The 16,347-nt window shown below is 39.3% G+C and overlaps 1 non-coding gene across 1 annotated transcript; it reads right to left on the bottom strand.

Moving 5' to 3' along the window:
- Positions 1–205: 205 nt before the first annotated feature.
- LOC112793626 (small nucleolar RNA R71) lies at positions 206–309 on the bottom strand. The gene has a single exon (XR_003198325.1). It is a non-coding gene; the product is annotated as a small nucleolar RNA R71 (small nucleolar RNA).
- Between the last annotated feature and the right edge of the window lie 16,038 nt (positions 310–16,347).

Raw genomic sequence — 16,347 nt, 5'->3', positions numbered from 1 at the left:
GTTTTTAACTGAGTTCTTACAGATCTGTGATACTGTTAAGACTAATGGAGTAGATCCTGAAGTCTGCAGGCTCATGTTTTTCCCTTTTGGTGTAAGAGATAGGGCTAGAACATGGTTGGACTCATAACCTAAAGATAGCCTGGACTCTTGGGATAAGCTGGTCACGGCCTTCTTGGCCAAGTTCTTTCTTCCTCAAAAGCTGAGCAAGCTCAGAGTGGATGTTCAGACCTTCAAGCAAAAAGATGGTGAATCCCTCTATGAAGCTTGGGAAAGATACAAGCAGTTGACTAAAAAGTGTCCTTCTGACATGCTTTCAGAGTGGACCATCTTGGATATATTCTATGATGGTCTATCTGAATTCTATAAGATGTCACTGGACCACTCTGCATGTGGATTCATTCACCTAAAGAAAACGCCTGCAGAAGCTCAAAAACTCATTGACATGGTTGCAAATAACCAATTCATGTACACCTCTGAGAGGAATCCTATGAGTAATGGGGTGCCTCAGAAGAGGGGAGTTCTTGAAATTGATACTCTAAATGCCATATTGGCTCAGAACAAAATGTTGACTCAGCAAGTCAACATGATTTCTCAGAGTCTAAATGGATTGCAAAATGCATCTAACAGTACTAAAGAAGCATCTTCTGAAGAAGAAGCTTATTATCATGAGAACCCTGTAATGGCAGAGGTGAGTTACATGGGCGAACCCTATGGAAACACCTATAATCCCTCATGGAGAAATCATCCAAATTTCTCATGGAAGGATCAACAAAAGCCCCAACTAGGCTTTAATAATGGTGGAATAAACAGGCTTAGCAATAGCAAGCCATTTCCATCATCTTCTCAGCAACAGATAGAGAATTCTGAGCAGAGCCCCTCTAGCTTAGCAAACATAGTCTCTGATCTATCTAAGGCCACTTTAAGTTTTATGAGTGAAACAAGGTCCTCCATTAGAAATTTGGAGGCACAAGTGGGCCAGCTGAGTAAGAAAATCACTGAAACTCCTCCTAGTACTCTCCCAAGTAATACAGAAGAGAATCCAAAAAGAGAGTGCAAGGCCATTGATATAATCAATATGGCCGAATGCACAAAGGAGGAGAAGGACGTGAATCCCAGGGAGGAAGACCTCCTAGGACGTCTTTTGAACAAAAGGAGTTCCAAACTGAGGAACCTAAGGAATCTGAGGCTCACCTAGAGACCATAGAGATTCTATTGAACCTCCTTTTACCATTCATGAGCTTTGAGAACTATTCTTCCTCTGAAAAGGATGAAGATGTAACTGAAGAGTAAGTTGCTCAATATCTAGGAGCCATCATGAAGCTGAATGCCAAGTTGTTTGGTAATGAGACTTGGGAAGGTGAATCTCCCTTGCTCATTGGTGAACTAGATACATGGGTTCAGCAAACTTTACCTCAAAAGAAACAAGATCATGGTAAATTCTTAATACCCTATACCATAGGCACCATGAACTTTTAGAAGGCTCTTTGTGACCTAGGGTCAGGTATAAATCTTATGCCACTCTCTGTAGCGGAGAAACTAGGGATCTTTGAGGTACAGGCTGCCACATTCTCATTAGAGATGGTAGACAAGTCAATAAAACAAGCTTATGGATTGGTAGAGGACGTGTTGGTAAAGGTTAAAGGCCTTTACATCCCTGCTGATTTCATAATCTTAGACACTGGGAAGGATGAGGATGAATGCATCATCCTTGGAAGACCCTTCCTAGCCACAGCAGGAGCTGTGATTGATGTTGACAGAGGAGAGTTAGTCCTTCAATTGAATGGGGACTACTTCGTGTTTAAAGCTCAAGGATCTTCCTCTGCAACCATGGAAAAGAGGCACAATAAGCTTCTCTCAATACAGAGTCAAACAAAGCCCCCACAGTCAAACTCTAAGTTTGGTGTTGGGAAGCCACAACCAAACTCTAAGTTTGGTGTTGAACCCCCACATTCAAACTCTAAGTTTGGTGTTGGGAGGTCCCAACAATGCTCTGATGATCTGTGAAGCTCCATGAGAGCTCACTGTCAAGCTATTGATATTAAAGAAGCGCTTATTGGGAGGCAATCCAATTTTTATTTATATATATTTCTATTGTTCTTTTATGTTTTATTAGGTTTATGATCATGTGGAGTCATAAACCAATTGCAAAAATTAAAAACAGAATCAAAAACAGTAGAAGAAACAGCACACCCAGGAGGAAGAAGCTTACTGGCGTTTAAGCGCCAGTAAGGAGCATCTGGCTAGCGTTTAACACCAGAACATAGCATAAAGCTGGCATTGAACACCAGAAACAAGTAGCAGTCTGACGTTTAAATGCCAGGATTACACCTTGAGGAGAGCTGGCGTTAAATGCCATAAACAATCATGGAAGTGGCGTTCAAACGCCAGAAACATGCTGCAGTCTGGCGTTAAACGCCAGGATTGCATACAAAGGGCATTTTACATGCAAAAAGGGTACAGGGATGAGAAATCCTTGACACCTCAGGATCTGTGGATCCCACAGGATCACCTCAGGATCTGTGTTCCCCACAGGATCCCCACCTACCTTCTCCCTCTCTCACACATTTTCATAACACTCTTCCCCAAACATCATTCACCAATCACCTCAATCACTCTTCCCCATTACCTCTTCACCACTCACATCCATCCATTCTTCCCCATAAACCCCACCCACCTTCAAATTCAAAATCTCTTTCCCACCCAAACCCACCCTAAATAACCGAACTCTAACCCCTCTCCCTCCACTATATAAACCCCTCAATCCTTCTACATTTTCACACAACACAACATTCTCTTCTTCCCCTTGGCCGAAACCTACACCTCTCTCCCTCTCCTCCATCTCTTCTTTTTCTTCATCTATTCTTTCCTCTTTTGTTCGAGGACGAGCAACATTCTAAGTTTGGTATGTGATGAACGGATAATTTATATGCTTTTTGGCATTGTTTTTAGTATGTTTTTAGTATGTTTTAGTTAGTTTTTATTATATTTTTATTAGTTTTTATTTAAAATTTACTTTTCTGGACTTTACTATGAGTTTGTGTGTTTTTCTGTGATTTCAGATATTTTCTGGCTGAAATTGAGGGACCTGAGCAAAAATCTGATTCAGAGACTGGAAAGGACTGCAGATGCTATTGGATTCTGACCTCCCTGCACTCGAAGTGGATTTTCTGGAGCTACAGAAGCCCAATTGGCACGCTCTTAATTGCGTTGGAAAGTAGACATCCTGGGCTTTCCAGCAATCTATAATAGTCTATACTTTGCCCGAGATTTGATGGCCCAAACAGGCGTTCCAAGTTAGCTCAAGAATTATGGCGTAAAACATCAGAACTGGCACAAGGATGGGAGTTAAACGCCCAAACTGGCACAAAAGTTGGCGTTTAACTCCAAGAAAAGTCTCTACACGAAAATTCTTCAATGCTCAGCCCAAGCACACACCAAGTGGGCCTGAAAGTGGATTTTTATGTCATTTACTCATCTTTGTAAACCCTAGGCTACTAGTTCTCTACAAATAGGACCTTTTGCTATTGTATTTTCATCTTTTGATCATGTTTTTATGATTGAACCCTCTTTGGGAGGCTGGCCATTTGGCCATGCCTAGACCTTGTTCTTATGTATTTTCAACGGTGGAGTTTCTACACACCATAGATTAAGGTGTGGAGCTCTGCTGTACCTCGAGTATTAATGCAATTACTATTGTTCTTCTATTCAATTCAGCTTATTCTTGTTGTAAGATATCACTTGTTCCTCAACTTGATGAATGTGATGATCCGTGACACTCATCATCATTTTCACCTATGAACGTGTGCCTAACAACCACCTCTGTTCTACCTTAGATTGAGTGGATATCTCTTGGATCCCTTAATCGGAATCTTCGTGGTATAAGCTAGAATTGATGGCGGCATTCAAGAGAATCCAGAAGGTCTAAACCTTGTCTGTGGTATTCTGAGTAGGATTCAAGGATTGAATGACTGTGACGAGCTTCAAACTCGCAATTGTGGGGCGTTAGTGACAGACGCAAAAGAATCACTGGATTCTATTCCGACATGATCGAGAACCGACAGCTAAATAGCCGTGCTTTGACAGAGCGTGTTGAACATTTTCACTGAGAGGGCGGGACTGTAGCCATTGACAACGGTGATGCCCAACATACAGCTTGCCATGGAAAGGAGTAAGAAGGATTGGATGAAGACAGTAGGAAAGCAGAGAGACGGAAAGGGACAAAGCATCTCCATACGCTTATCTGAAATTCTCACCAATGAATTACATAAGTATCTCTATCTTTATTTTATGCTTTATTCATAAATCATCAATAACCATTTGAATCTGCCTGACTGAGATTTACAAGATGACTATAGCTTTCTTCATACCAACAATCTCCGTGGAATCGACCCTTACTCGCGTAAGGTTTATTACTTGGATGACCCAGTGCACTTGCTGGTTAGTTGTGCGAAGTTGTGATAAAGAGTTGAGATTGCAATTGAACGTACCATGTTGATGGCGCCATTGATGATCACAATTTCGTGCACCAAGTTTTTGGCGCCATTGCCGGGGATTGTTTGAGTTTGGACAACTGACGGTTCATCTTGTTGCTTAGATTAGGTATTTTTCAGAATTTTTAAGAATGAATTCTAGTGTTTCAAGGTGATGTTCTTATCATCACCAAAGCTGATTGATCTTCATCAATTTAGCTATTGAATGCAATGTCATGTTGAAGCTTGGCTAGCCATGTCTAATTCCTTTAGACTGAAGCTTTAGACTAACATTGCATGATTCCTGGAATTCTTATTAAAAGTTTTGATCCTCTTTATTTTCTTTTTCCACATAATTTTCGAAAAAACCAAAAAAATTACAAAATCATAAAAACCAAAAATATTTCTTGTTTGAGTCTAGTGTCTCATTTTAAGTTTGGTGTCAATTGCATGTTTCTGTTCTTCTTGCATTTATCATGTGTCTTCATTGATCTTCAAGTTGTTCTTGATGATTTACTTGCTCTGATCTTTAAATTCTCTTGTTTTGTGTGTTTTGTTGTTTCTCATATGCATTCTCAATTTGTTAGTGTCAGTAGTATACAAACTTCTAAGTTTGGTGTCTTGCATGCATTGTTTATTTGATTTTAGTTGCATTTTGATTTTTCCTCATCATTAAAAATCCAAAAAATTTTTAATTTATGTCTTTTCAAGTCAATAATATAGAGAATTGAAGATTCAGAACATACAGCAGAGGAATTACACAGAAAAAGCTGGGCGTTCAAAACGCCCAGTGAAGAAGGAAAACTGGCGTTTAAACGCCAGCCAGGGCACCTGGCTGGGCGTTTAACGCCCAAAAGGGTAGCGTTTTGGGCGTTAAATGCCAGAATGTATACCATTCTGGGCGTTTAACGCCAGGATGGCACAAGAGGAAAGATTTTGTTTTCAATTCAAATTTTTTCAAGTTTTCATAATTTTTCAAAATAAAATCTTTTTCAAATCATATCTTTTCAATCATATATTTTCAAAATCAATTTCTTTCCATTTTCAAAAATACTTGCTAACAATTAATGATTTGATTCAACATTTCAAGTATGTTGCCTTTTCTGTTGAGAAAGGTTTAATGTTTGAATCATATCTTTTCTTGTTAGCCAAGTCATTGATTTTAAAAATCAAATCTTTTTAAATTGTTTTTCCAAATCATATCTTCTCAATCATATCTTTTTAAAACTATATCTTTTCAATCATATCTTCTTAATCACATCTTTTTCAAAAATAGTTTTCAATCATATCTTTTTGATTTCTAATTTCAAAATCTTTTTCAAAAATCACTTTACTTCTTTCTCAATCTTAGTTTTCGAAAATCATCAATCAATTTTCAAAATGTTTTTAAAATCTTTTTAATTTATTTCTTCCCCTCTTCTAACATCCTTCTATTTATGGACTAACATGTACAATTCGAACTCTATCTTTCAAAGTTTGAATTCTTCTACCTCTTCTTTCTATCTTTCTTTTCCTCTGACACCTCAAGGAATCTCTATACTGTGACATAGAGGATTCCATATTTTCTTGTTCTCTTCTCTTTCATATGAGCAGGAGCAAAGACAAAAGCATTCTTGTTAAGGATGACCCTGAACCTGAAAGGACCTTGAAGCGAAAGCTAAGAGAAGCTAAAGCACTACTCTCTATAGAGGACCTAACAAAAATCTTCAAAGAAGAAGACATGGCAGCCGAAAACAACAACAATGCCAACAATGCAAGGAAGGTGCTGGGTGACTTTACTGCACCTACTCCCGACTTCTATGGGAGAAGCATCTCTATCCCTGCCATTGGAGCAAACAACTTTGAGCTTAAGCCTTAATTAGTTTTTCTAATGCAACAGAATTGCAAGTTCTATGGACTTCCATTGGAAGATCCTCATCAGTTTTTATCTGTGTTCTTACAAATCTGTGACACTGTCAAGACTAATGGGGTTGACCCTGAGGTCTACAGACTTATGCTATTCCCTTCTGTTGTAAGAGACAGAGCTAGGATATGGTTGAACTCACAACCTAAAGAAAGCCTGAACTCTTGGGAAAAGCTAGTCAATGCCTTCTTGGCAAAGTTCTTTCCACCTCAAAAATTGAGTAAGCTTAGAGTGAAAGTCCAAACCTTCAGACAGAAGGAAGGTGAATCCCTCTATGAAGCTTAGGAAAGATACAAACAATTGATCAGAAAGTGTCCGTCTGACATGCTTTCTGAATGGAGCATCATAGGTATCTTCTATGATGGTCTGTCTGAATTATCCAAGATGTCATTGGACAGCTCTGCTGGAGGATCTCTTCATCTGAAGAAGACGCCTGTAGAAGCTCAAGAACTCATTGAAATGGTTACAAATAACCAATTCATGTACACTTCTGAAAGGAATCCTGTGAACAATGGGACGAATCAGAAGAAAGGAGTTCTTGAGATTGATACTCTGAATGCCATATTGGCTCAGAACAAAATATTGACTCAGCAAGTCAATATGATTTCTCAAAGTCTGTCAGGAATGCAAGCTACACCAAGCAGTACTAAGGACGCTTCATCTGAAGAAGAAGCTTATGATCCTGAGAACCCTTCAATGGAAGAGGTGAATTACATGGGAGAACCCTATGGAAACACCTATAATCCTTCATGGAGAAATCATCCAAATCTCTCATAGAAGGATCAACAGAGACCTCAACAAGGTTTCAACAACAATAATGGTGGAAGAAACAGGTTTAGCAATGGCAAGCCTTTTCCATCATCTTCTTAGCAACAGACAGAGAATTCTAAGCAGAGCCACTCTGACTTGGCAACCATGGTCTCTGATCTAATCAAAACCACTCAAAGTTTCATGACTGAAACAAGGTCCTCTATTAGAAACTTGGAGGCACAAGTGGGTCAGCTGAGTAAGAAAGTTACTGAACTCCCTCCTAGTACTCTTCCAAGCAATACAGAAGAGAATCCAAAAGGAGAGTGTAAGGCTATCAACATGGCCAAAATTGGAGAGGAGGAAGAGGCAGTGATCGCCACTGAGGAAGACCTCAATGGACGTCCACTGGCCTCCAATGAGTTCCCTAATGAGGAATTATGGGAATCTGAGGCTCACACTGAGACCATAGAGATTCCATTGGACTTACTTCTGCCATTCATGAGCTCTGATGAGTATTCTTCCTCTGAAGAGGATAAAGATGTCACTGAAGAGCAAGTTACTAAATACCTTGGAGAAATCATGAAGCTAAATGACAAGTTATTTGGTAATGAGACTTAGGAGCATGAACCCCCTTTGCTCACCAAAGAACTGGATGACTTGACTAGGCAGAGATTACCTCAAAAGAGACAGAACCCTGAAAAGTTCTCAATACCTTGTACCATAGGCACCATGACCTTCAAGAAGGCTCTGTGTGACCTAGGGTCAAGCATAAACCTCATGCCTCTCTCTGTAATGGAGAAGTTAGGGATCTTTGAGGTGCAAGATGCAAAAATCTCACTAGAAATGGCAGATAATTCAAGAAAACAAGCTTATGGACTTGTAGAAGATGTTCTAGTAAAAGTTGAAGACCATTACATCCCTGCTGATTTCATAGTCCTAGAGACTGGGAAGTGCATGGATGAATCCATCATCCTTGGCAGACCCATCATAGCCACAGCAAAGGCTGTGATTGATGTTGACAGAGGAGAATTGATCATTCAAGTGAATGAAGAATCCCTTGTGTTTAAGGCTCAAGGATATCCCTCTGTACACATGGAGAGGAAGCATGAAGAGCTTCTCTCAAAACAGAGTCAAACAGAGCCCCCACAGTCAAACTCTAAGTTTGGTGTTGGGCGGCCACAACCAACTTCTAAGTTTGGTGTTGAACCCCCACATTCAAACTCTAAGTTTGGTGTTGGGAGGTTCCAACATTGCTCTGAGTATCTGTGAGGCTCCATGAGAGCCCACTGTCAAGCTACTGACATTAAAGAAGCGCTTGTTGGGAGGCAACCAAATGTTATATTTATCTATTTTCCATTGTTATTTTATGTTTTCTGTAGGTTGATGATCATGGGAAGTCACAAAATCAATTGAAAAAGCAAACACAGAATGAAAAACAAAAAGAAAAATAGCACACCCTGGAGGAAAGCTTGCTGGTGTTTAAACGCCAGTAAAAGCAGCAAATGGGCGTTTAACGCCCAGTCTGGCACCATTCTGGGTGTTTAACGCCAGAAAGAGGCACCAGACTGGTGTTAAACGCCAGGAAAGGGTAAGAAGCTGGCGTTAAACGCCAGAAATGGGCACCAGCCCGGCGTTTAACGCCAGAAATCGTAGAAAGAGCATTTTTGCTCGCCACATGGTGCAGGGATGAATTTTCCTTGACACCTCAGGATCTGTGGACCCCACAGGATCCCCACCTACCCCACCACTCTCTCTCTTCTTCACCCATTCACCAATAACCTCAACACCTCTTCCCCAAAAACCCCTCACCTATGAAATCCCATTATTCTCTTCACCACTCACATCCATCCTTCATAAAACCCCACCTACCTCACCATTCAAATTCAAACCACTTTCCCTCCCAAACCCACCCATACTTGACCGAACCCTACCTCCCTCTCCACCCCTATATAAACCCATCTTCACTCCTTCATTTTCACACAACCTAAACACTACTTCTCCCCCTTGGCCGAACCATAAAGCCACCTCCATCTCCTCTATTTCTTCTTCTTCTACTCTCTTCTTTCTTCTTTTGCTCGAGGACGAGCAAACCTTCTAAGTTTGGAGTGGTAAAAGCATTGATTTTTGTTTTTCCATAACAATTTATGTAATCTAAGGCCGGAGAAACCTCTAGAAAGAGGAAAGGAAAGGCTAAAGCTTCCACCTCCGAGTCATGGAAGATGGAGAGATTCATCTCAAGGGTGCATCAAGACCACTTCTATGAAGTTGTGGCCATGAAGAAGGTGATCCCCGAGGTCCCTTTCAAGCTCAAAAAGAGTGATTATCCGAAGATCCGACATGAGATCCGAAGAAGAGGTTGGGAAGTTCTTACCAACCCCATTCAACAAGTCGGAATCTTAATGGTTCAAGAGTTCTATGCTAATGCATGGATCACCAAGAACCATGATCAAATTGTGAACCTGGACCCAAAGAATTGGCTTACAATGGTTTGGGGGAAATGCTTAGATTTTAGTCCGGAAAATGTAAGGTTGGCATTCAACTTGCCCATGATGCAAGGAGATGAACACCCTTACACTAGAAGGGTCAACTTTGATCAAAGGTTGGACCAAGTCCTCATAGACATTTGTGAAGAGGCCGCTCAATGGAAGAGAGATTCAAGAGGGAAGCCGGTTCAACTGAGAAGGCATGACCTCAAGCCCGTGGCTAGGGGATGGTTGGAGTTTGTCCAACGCTCAATCATTCCCACTAGCAACCGGTCCGAAGTTACTATAGACCAGGCTATCATGATTCATAGCATCATGATTGGAGAGGAAGTAGAAGTTCATGAGGTTATATCCCAAGAACTTTATAAGGTGGCGGACAAGTCCTCTACCTTGGCAAGGATAGCCTTCCCTCATCTCATTTGTCACCTCTGTTATTCAGTCGGAATTGACATAGAGGGAGACACCCTCATTGATGAGGACAAGCCCATCACTAAGAAGAGGATGGAGCAAACAAGAGATCCCACTCATGGACATGAGGAGATTCCACATCATGAAATCCCTGAGATGCCTCAAGGGATTCACTTTCCTCCACAAAACTATTGGGAGCAAATCAACACCTCCCTAGGAGAATTGAGTTCCAACATGGGACAACTAAGGGTGGAGCACCAAGAATATTCCATTCTCCTCCATGAAATTAGAGAAGATCAAAGAATCATGAGAGAGGAGCAACAAAGGCAAGGAAGAGACATTGAGGAGCTCAAGCATTCCATAAGATCTTCAAGAGGAAGAACAAGCCGCCATCACTAAGGTGGACCCATTCTTTAATCTCCTTGTTCTTTATTCTCCTATTTTTTGAATTTTCATGCTTATGTTCATCATCTATGCTTGTGTCTTATGATCATTAGTGTCTTAGTGTCTATGCCTTAAAGTTATGAATGTCCTATGAATCCATCACCTTTCTTAAATGAAAAATGTTCTTAATTGAAAAAGAGAAGAATTGCATGAATTTTGAATTTTATAGCAGATTAATTATTTTGATGTGGTGGCAATACTTTGACTTCTGAATGTATGCTTGAACAGTGCATATGTCTTTTGAATTTGTTGTTCATGAATGTTGCCTCTTGAAAGAATGATGAAAAAGGAGACATGTTACTGAGGATCTGAAAAATCATAAAAATGATTCTTGAAGCAAGAAAAAGCAGTGAATACAAAAAAAACGAAAAAAAGAGGGAAAAAGAAAAAGAAAAGGAGAAAAGAAATAATAAAGTTGTGATCCAAGGCAAAAAGAGTGTGCTTAAGAACCCTGGACACCTCTAATTGGGGACTCTAGCAAAGCTAAGTCACAATCTGAAAAGGTTCACCCAGTTATGTGTCTGTGGCATGTATGTATCCGGTGGTAATACTGGAAGACAGAGTGCTTTGGGCCACGGCCAAGTCTCATAAAAGTAGCTATGTTCAAGAATCATCATACTTAACTAGGAGAATCAATAACACTATATGGATTCTGAGTTCCTATAGAAGCCCATCATTCTGAATTTCAAAGGATAAAGTGAGATGCCAAAACTGTTCAGAGGCAAAAAGCTAAAAGCCCCGCTCATCTAATTAATACTGATCTTCATAGATGCTTTTGGAATTCATTGCATATTCTCTTCTTTTTATCTTATTTGATTTTCAGTTGCTTGGGGACAAGCAACAATTTAAGTTTGGTGTTGTGATGAGCGGATAATTTATACGCTTTTTGGCATTGTTTTTAGTATGTTTTTAGTATGTTTTAGTTAGTTTTTATTATATTTTTATTAGTTTTTATTTAAAATTCACTTTTCTGGACTTTACTATGAGTTTGTGTGTTTTTCTGTGATTTCAAGTATTTTCTGGCTGAAATTGAGGGACATGAGCAAAAATCTGATTCAGAGACTGGAAAGGACTGCAGATGCTGTTGGATTCTAACTTCCCTACACTCGAAGTGGATTTTCTGGAGCTACAGAAGCCCAATTGGCGTGCTCTCAATTGCGTTGGAAAGTAGACATCCTGGGCTTTCCAGCAATGTATAATAGTTTGCCCGAGATTTGATGGCCCAAACAGGCGTTCCAAGTCAGCTCAAGAATTCTGGCGTAAAACGCCGGAACTGGCACAAGGATGGGAGTTAAACACCCAAACTGGCACAAAAGCTGGCGTTTAACTCCAAGAAAAGTCTCTACATGAAAATGCTTCAATGCTCAGCCCAAGCACACACCAAGTAGGCCCAAAAGTGGATTTTTATGTCATTTACTCATCTTTTAAACCCTAGGCTACTAGTTCTCTACAAATAGGACCTTTTGCTATTGTATTTTCATCTTTTGATCATGTTTTTATGATTGAACCCTCTTTGGGAGGCTGGCCATTCGGCCATGCCTAGACCTTGTTCTTATGTATTTTCAACGGTGGAGTTTCTACACACCATAGATTAAGGTGTGGAGCTCTGCTGTACCTCGAGTATTAATGCAATTACTATTGTTCTTCTATTCAATTCAGCTTATTCTTGTTCTAAGATATTACTTGTTTTTCAACTTGATGAATGTGATGATCCGTGACACTCATCATCATTCTCACCTATGAACGTGTGCTTGACAACCACCTCCGTTCTACCATAGATTGAGTGGATATCTCTTGGATCCCTTAATCAGAATCTTCGTGGTATAAGCTAGAATTGATGGTGGCATTCAAGAGAATCCGGAAGGTCTAAACCTTGTCTGTGGTATTCTGAGTAGGATTCAAGGATTGAATGACTGTGACGAGCTTCAAACTCGTGATTGTGGGGCGTTAGTGACAGACGCAAAAGAATCACTGGATCCTATTCCGACATGATCGAGAATCGGCAGCTGAATAGCCGTGCTGTGACAGAGCGCGTTGAACATTTTCACTGAGAGGACGGGACTGTAGCCATTGACAACGGTGATGCCCAACATACAGCTTGCCATGCAAAGGAGTAAGAAGGATTGGATGAAGACAGTAGGAAAGCAGAGAGACGGAAGGGACAAAGCATCTCCATACGCTTATCTGAAATTCTCACCAATGAATTACATAAGTATCTCTATCTTTATTTTATGCTTTATTCATAAATCATCTATAACCATTTGAATCTGCCTGACTGAGATTTACAAGATGACCATAGCTTGCTTCATACCAACAATCTCCGTGGGATCGACCCTTACTCGTGTAAGGTTTATTACTTGGACGACCCAGTGCACTTGCTGGTTAGTTGTGCGAAGTTGTGATAAAGAGTTGAGATTACAATTGAGTGTACCATGTTGATGGCGCCATTGATGATCACAATTTCGTGCACCAGTATGGTAAAAGCATAGCTTTTTTGTTTTTCTATAACCATTGATGGCACCTAAGGCCGGAGAAACCTCTAGAAAGAGGAAAGGGAAGACAAAAGCTTCCACCTCCGAGTCATGGGAGATGGAGAGATTCATCTCAAAAGTCCATCAAGACCACTTCTGTGAAGTTGTGGCCAAGAAGAAGGTGATCCCTGAGGTCCCTTTCATGCTCAAGAAAAATGAGTATCCAGAGATCCGACATGAGATCCAAAGAAGAGGTTGGGAAATTCTTACCAATCCCATTCAACAAGTCAGAATCTTAATGTTTCAAGAGTTCTATGCAAACGCATGGATCACTAGGAACCATGATCAAAGCATGAACCCAAACCCAAAGAATTGGCTTACAATGGTTCGGGTGAAATGCTTAGATTTCAGTCCGGAGAATGTAAGGTTGGCGTTTAACTTGCCTATGATGCAAGAAGATGCACGCCCCTACACTAGAAGGGTCAACTTTGATCAAAGGTTGGACCAAGTCCTCATGGACATATGTGTGGAAGGAGCTCAATAGAAAAGAGACTCAAAAGGCAAACCGATTCAATTGAGAAGACTGGACCTTAAGCATGTGGCTAGAGGATGGTTGGAGTTCATTCAACGCTCCATCATCCCTACTAGCAACCGATCTGAAGTGACTGTAGATCGGGCCATCATGATCCATAGCATCATGATTGAAGAGGAAGTAGAAGTTCATGAAGTCATCTCTCTAGAATTCTACAAAGTAGCCGAAAAGCCCTCCACCTTGGCAAGGCTAGCTTTTTCTCATCTCATTTTCCATCTATGCTACTTAGCCAGTGTTGTCATAGAAGGAGACATCCTCATTGAAGAGGACAAGCCCATCACTAAGAAATGGATGGAGCAAACAAGTGAGCCTATTCATGGATCTCAAGAGATGCATAAGGAAGCTCATCATCAAGAAATTCCTGAGATGCCTCAAGGGATGCATTTTCCTCCAAACAACTATTGGGAACAACTCAATGAGATTAGAGAAGATCAAAGAGCTATAAGGGAGAAGCAACAAAGGCAAGGAAGAGACATAGATGAGCTCAAGAACACCATTGGTCCTTCAAGGAGAAGGCGCCAGCATCACTAAGGTAGACTCATTCCTTAACTTCCTTGTTCTTATCTCTCTGTTTTTCGGTTTTTGAGCTTCATGTTTGTCTATGTTTGTATCTTTATTACATGATCATTAGTATTTAGTAACTATGTCTTAAGGCTATGAATAATTTCATGAATCCTTCACCTTTCTTAAATGAAAAATGTTTTTAATACAAAAGAACAAGAAGTACATGAGTTTCAAATTCATCCTTGAAATTAGTTTAATTATATTGATGTGGTGACAATACTTTTTGTTTTCTGAATGAATGCTTGAACAGTGCATATTTTTTTATCTTGTTGTTTATGAATGTTAAAATTGTTAGCTCTTGAAAGAATGATGAAAAAGAGAAATGTTATTAATAATCTGAAAAAGCAGTGAATAACAAAAGCTTAGTATACTTTGTTATCTCTACTTCCTTAACTAGGCAGGTTAGTATACTTTGTTATCTCGCCTTTACATTTGGAGTTTTACTATTTTGGCGTTTCATCCTGCATACTGTGGGTTTTATCAAGGGAGAATGCACGTTTTAGGGTGTTATGATTTAGTGTAGTTTTGAAAGGTTTTTAATAGGATTCTTTGATTTAGTGTGGTTTAAAAACCTTTGGTATGTTTTGCATTTTCTGAGTAGTGGGCTGATTGTGGGAAAAATCCTACCTTGGATATAGGTATGGTACGACGGGGAGTTCAGGGGAACCCAGGTCCTGTCTTCCCGGCAGGGAGTGCCCAATCGTTTCATTGCGTGACATCTGATGTTTTCGGCACGCTATCCCAGCTGGACGAGGAAGACTTTCAAAGGTTTCGTGATGAAGGGGTCGTTTTAGATGGCGAGGTGGCAAGGCGGTACGAGCTGATGCTTGCCGACAAAAATGAAAGGGTTTGCTATCTAAACCTACACTCCTCGCATGTCTTGGACTGGATTCGGGTGCACGAACCTTTATTTACCAAGTTGGGGGTTCGACTGTTCTTTTCTGATTTTCAGATGGATCTTTTGAATGGAATTTCGGTTGCGTCGTCCCAACTTCATCCGAATAGCTGGGCGACTATTCGGACTTTTGAGTTGGTGTGAAATTTTTTAGAGTTGCCAGCTCGGGTTAACGTCTTTCTGTTTTCTTGCATCCTACTAATCGTTAGGAATATATTATTATGATTAATATATGAAAATCGTATAATGTGTGATATAAGTTGAGTAATAAATAAGTGAGATAAAAATCAAAATAAAAGGAGGTTATAAAAATGAAGTCAATATTTTTAACTAATTATAGCTTAATTATTTTGGTTCTCAAATTTTTTTTTTGTTTTATGTATAGCACTAATGCTATAAAGTTGTATTTATGTACTTTTATTACGGTGTACATTTTTTTATAGTATTGCCAGCAAATTGCGGCGGTTTGATGATCAAAATTCATAAAAGTCGTAATTTAGGGTGATATACTTAGACATGCAAATATTATTTTCCAAAAGAATCAGAATTTCCGTATTAATTTGAGAAAAACACACACACACACAAATACAGAGTTATTATACTAGACGCACTAACAAGTAATAGTTTTCAAGAAATAAAACTCATCCTCGGACCTCATGTCATACCTACCTTATGTACATCGTGAATAATATATATAAAAAAAAGTGTTAAAAGTTAATATTTTTATTAATATTAGTCTATATTTTTAATTAATATTATTTTGTTAGCCAATATGTATTTATTAGAGTTTAAAATTTAATAATATTTAAAATATAGAATAAAATATTAGTTAAATATTAATAAAAAATAACAAATTTTATTAATCACATACATAGTATTACACGTGTATAAATAGACAGATGAAAACACACCGAGGGATCTGGTTGATATAAAGTTATAAACTAACACGTGTTTGTTGTTGATATATACATACTTTTATGAAAATACACATCTTGTAATTGCACTTTTCTTGTATGGATGGTGATCGATGATGATGAATGAAGAATATAATTCAACTATATCGATCTGTTAAGATAAATGTTGGAGAACATGATTTAACGTTGTTAAGTTCTTTCCAGAATGACATAGCATGATAAGATTATGGATTATTCTTGTTTCCTAATATAAAATGCAACCCCCAATAAAGCATGATTTCCCAATTAAGAGAAATCTTCTATACGTACGGCTACGCGCGAATAAAGAAAATAGGAGGGTTTTTTTTAGTGGAAAAAAAAAAGAAGTTGGTATCAATTAATTGCAATACAAGCTAAGGCAATATATATAAGAAAAAAAATGTTTACCTGTGATTTGCAATATATACGATATATA

The sequence above is a fragment of the Arachis hypogaea genome, chromosome 3 (assembly GCF_003086295.3).
Source record: "Arachis hypogaea cultivar Tifrunner chromosome 3, arahy.Tifrunner.gnm2.J5K5, whole genome shotgun sequence".
In the NCBI taxonomy this organism is placed as follows: Eukaryota; Viridiplantae; Streptophyta; class Magnoliopsida; order Fabales; family Fabaceae; genus Arachis; species Arachis hypogaea.
The sequence above is the reverse complement of the archived record's forward strand: the minus strand, read 5'-3'. Positions and strand labels throughout refer to the sequence as shown.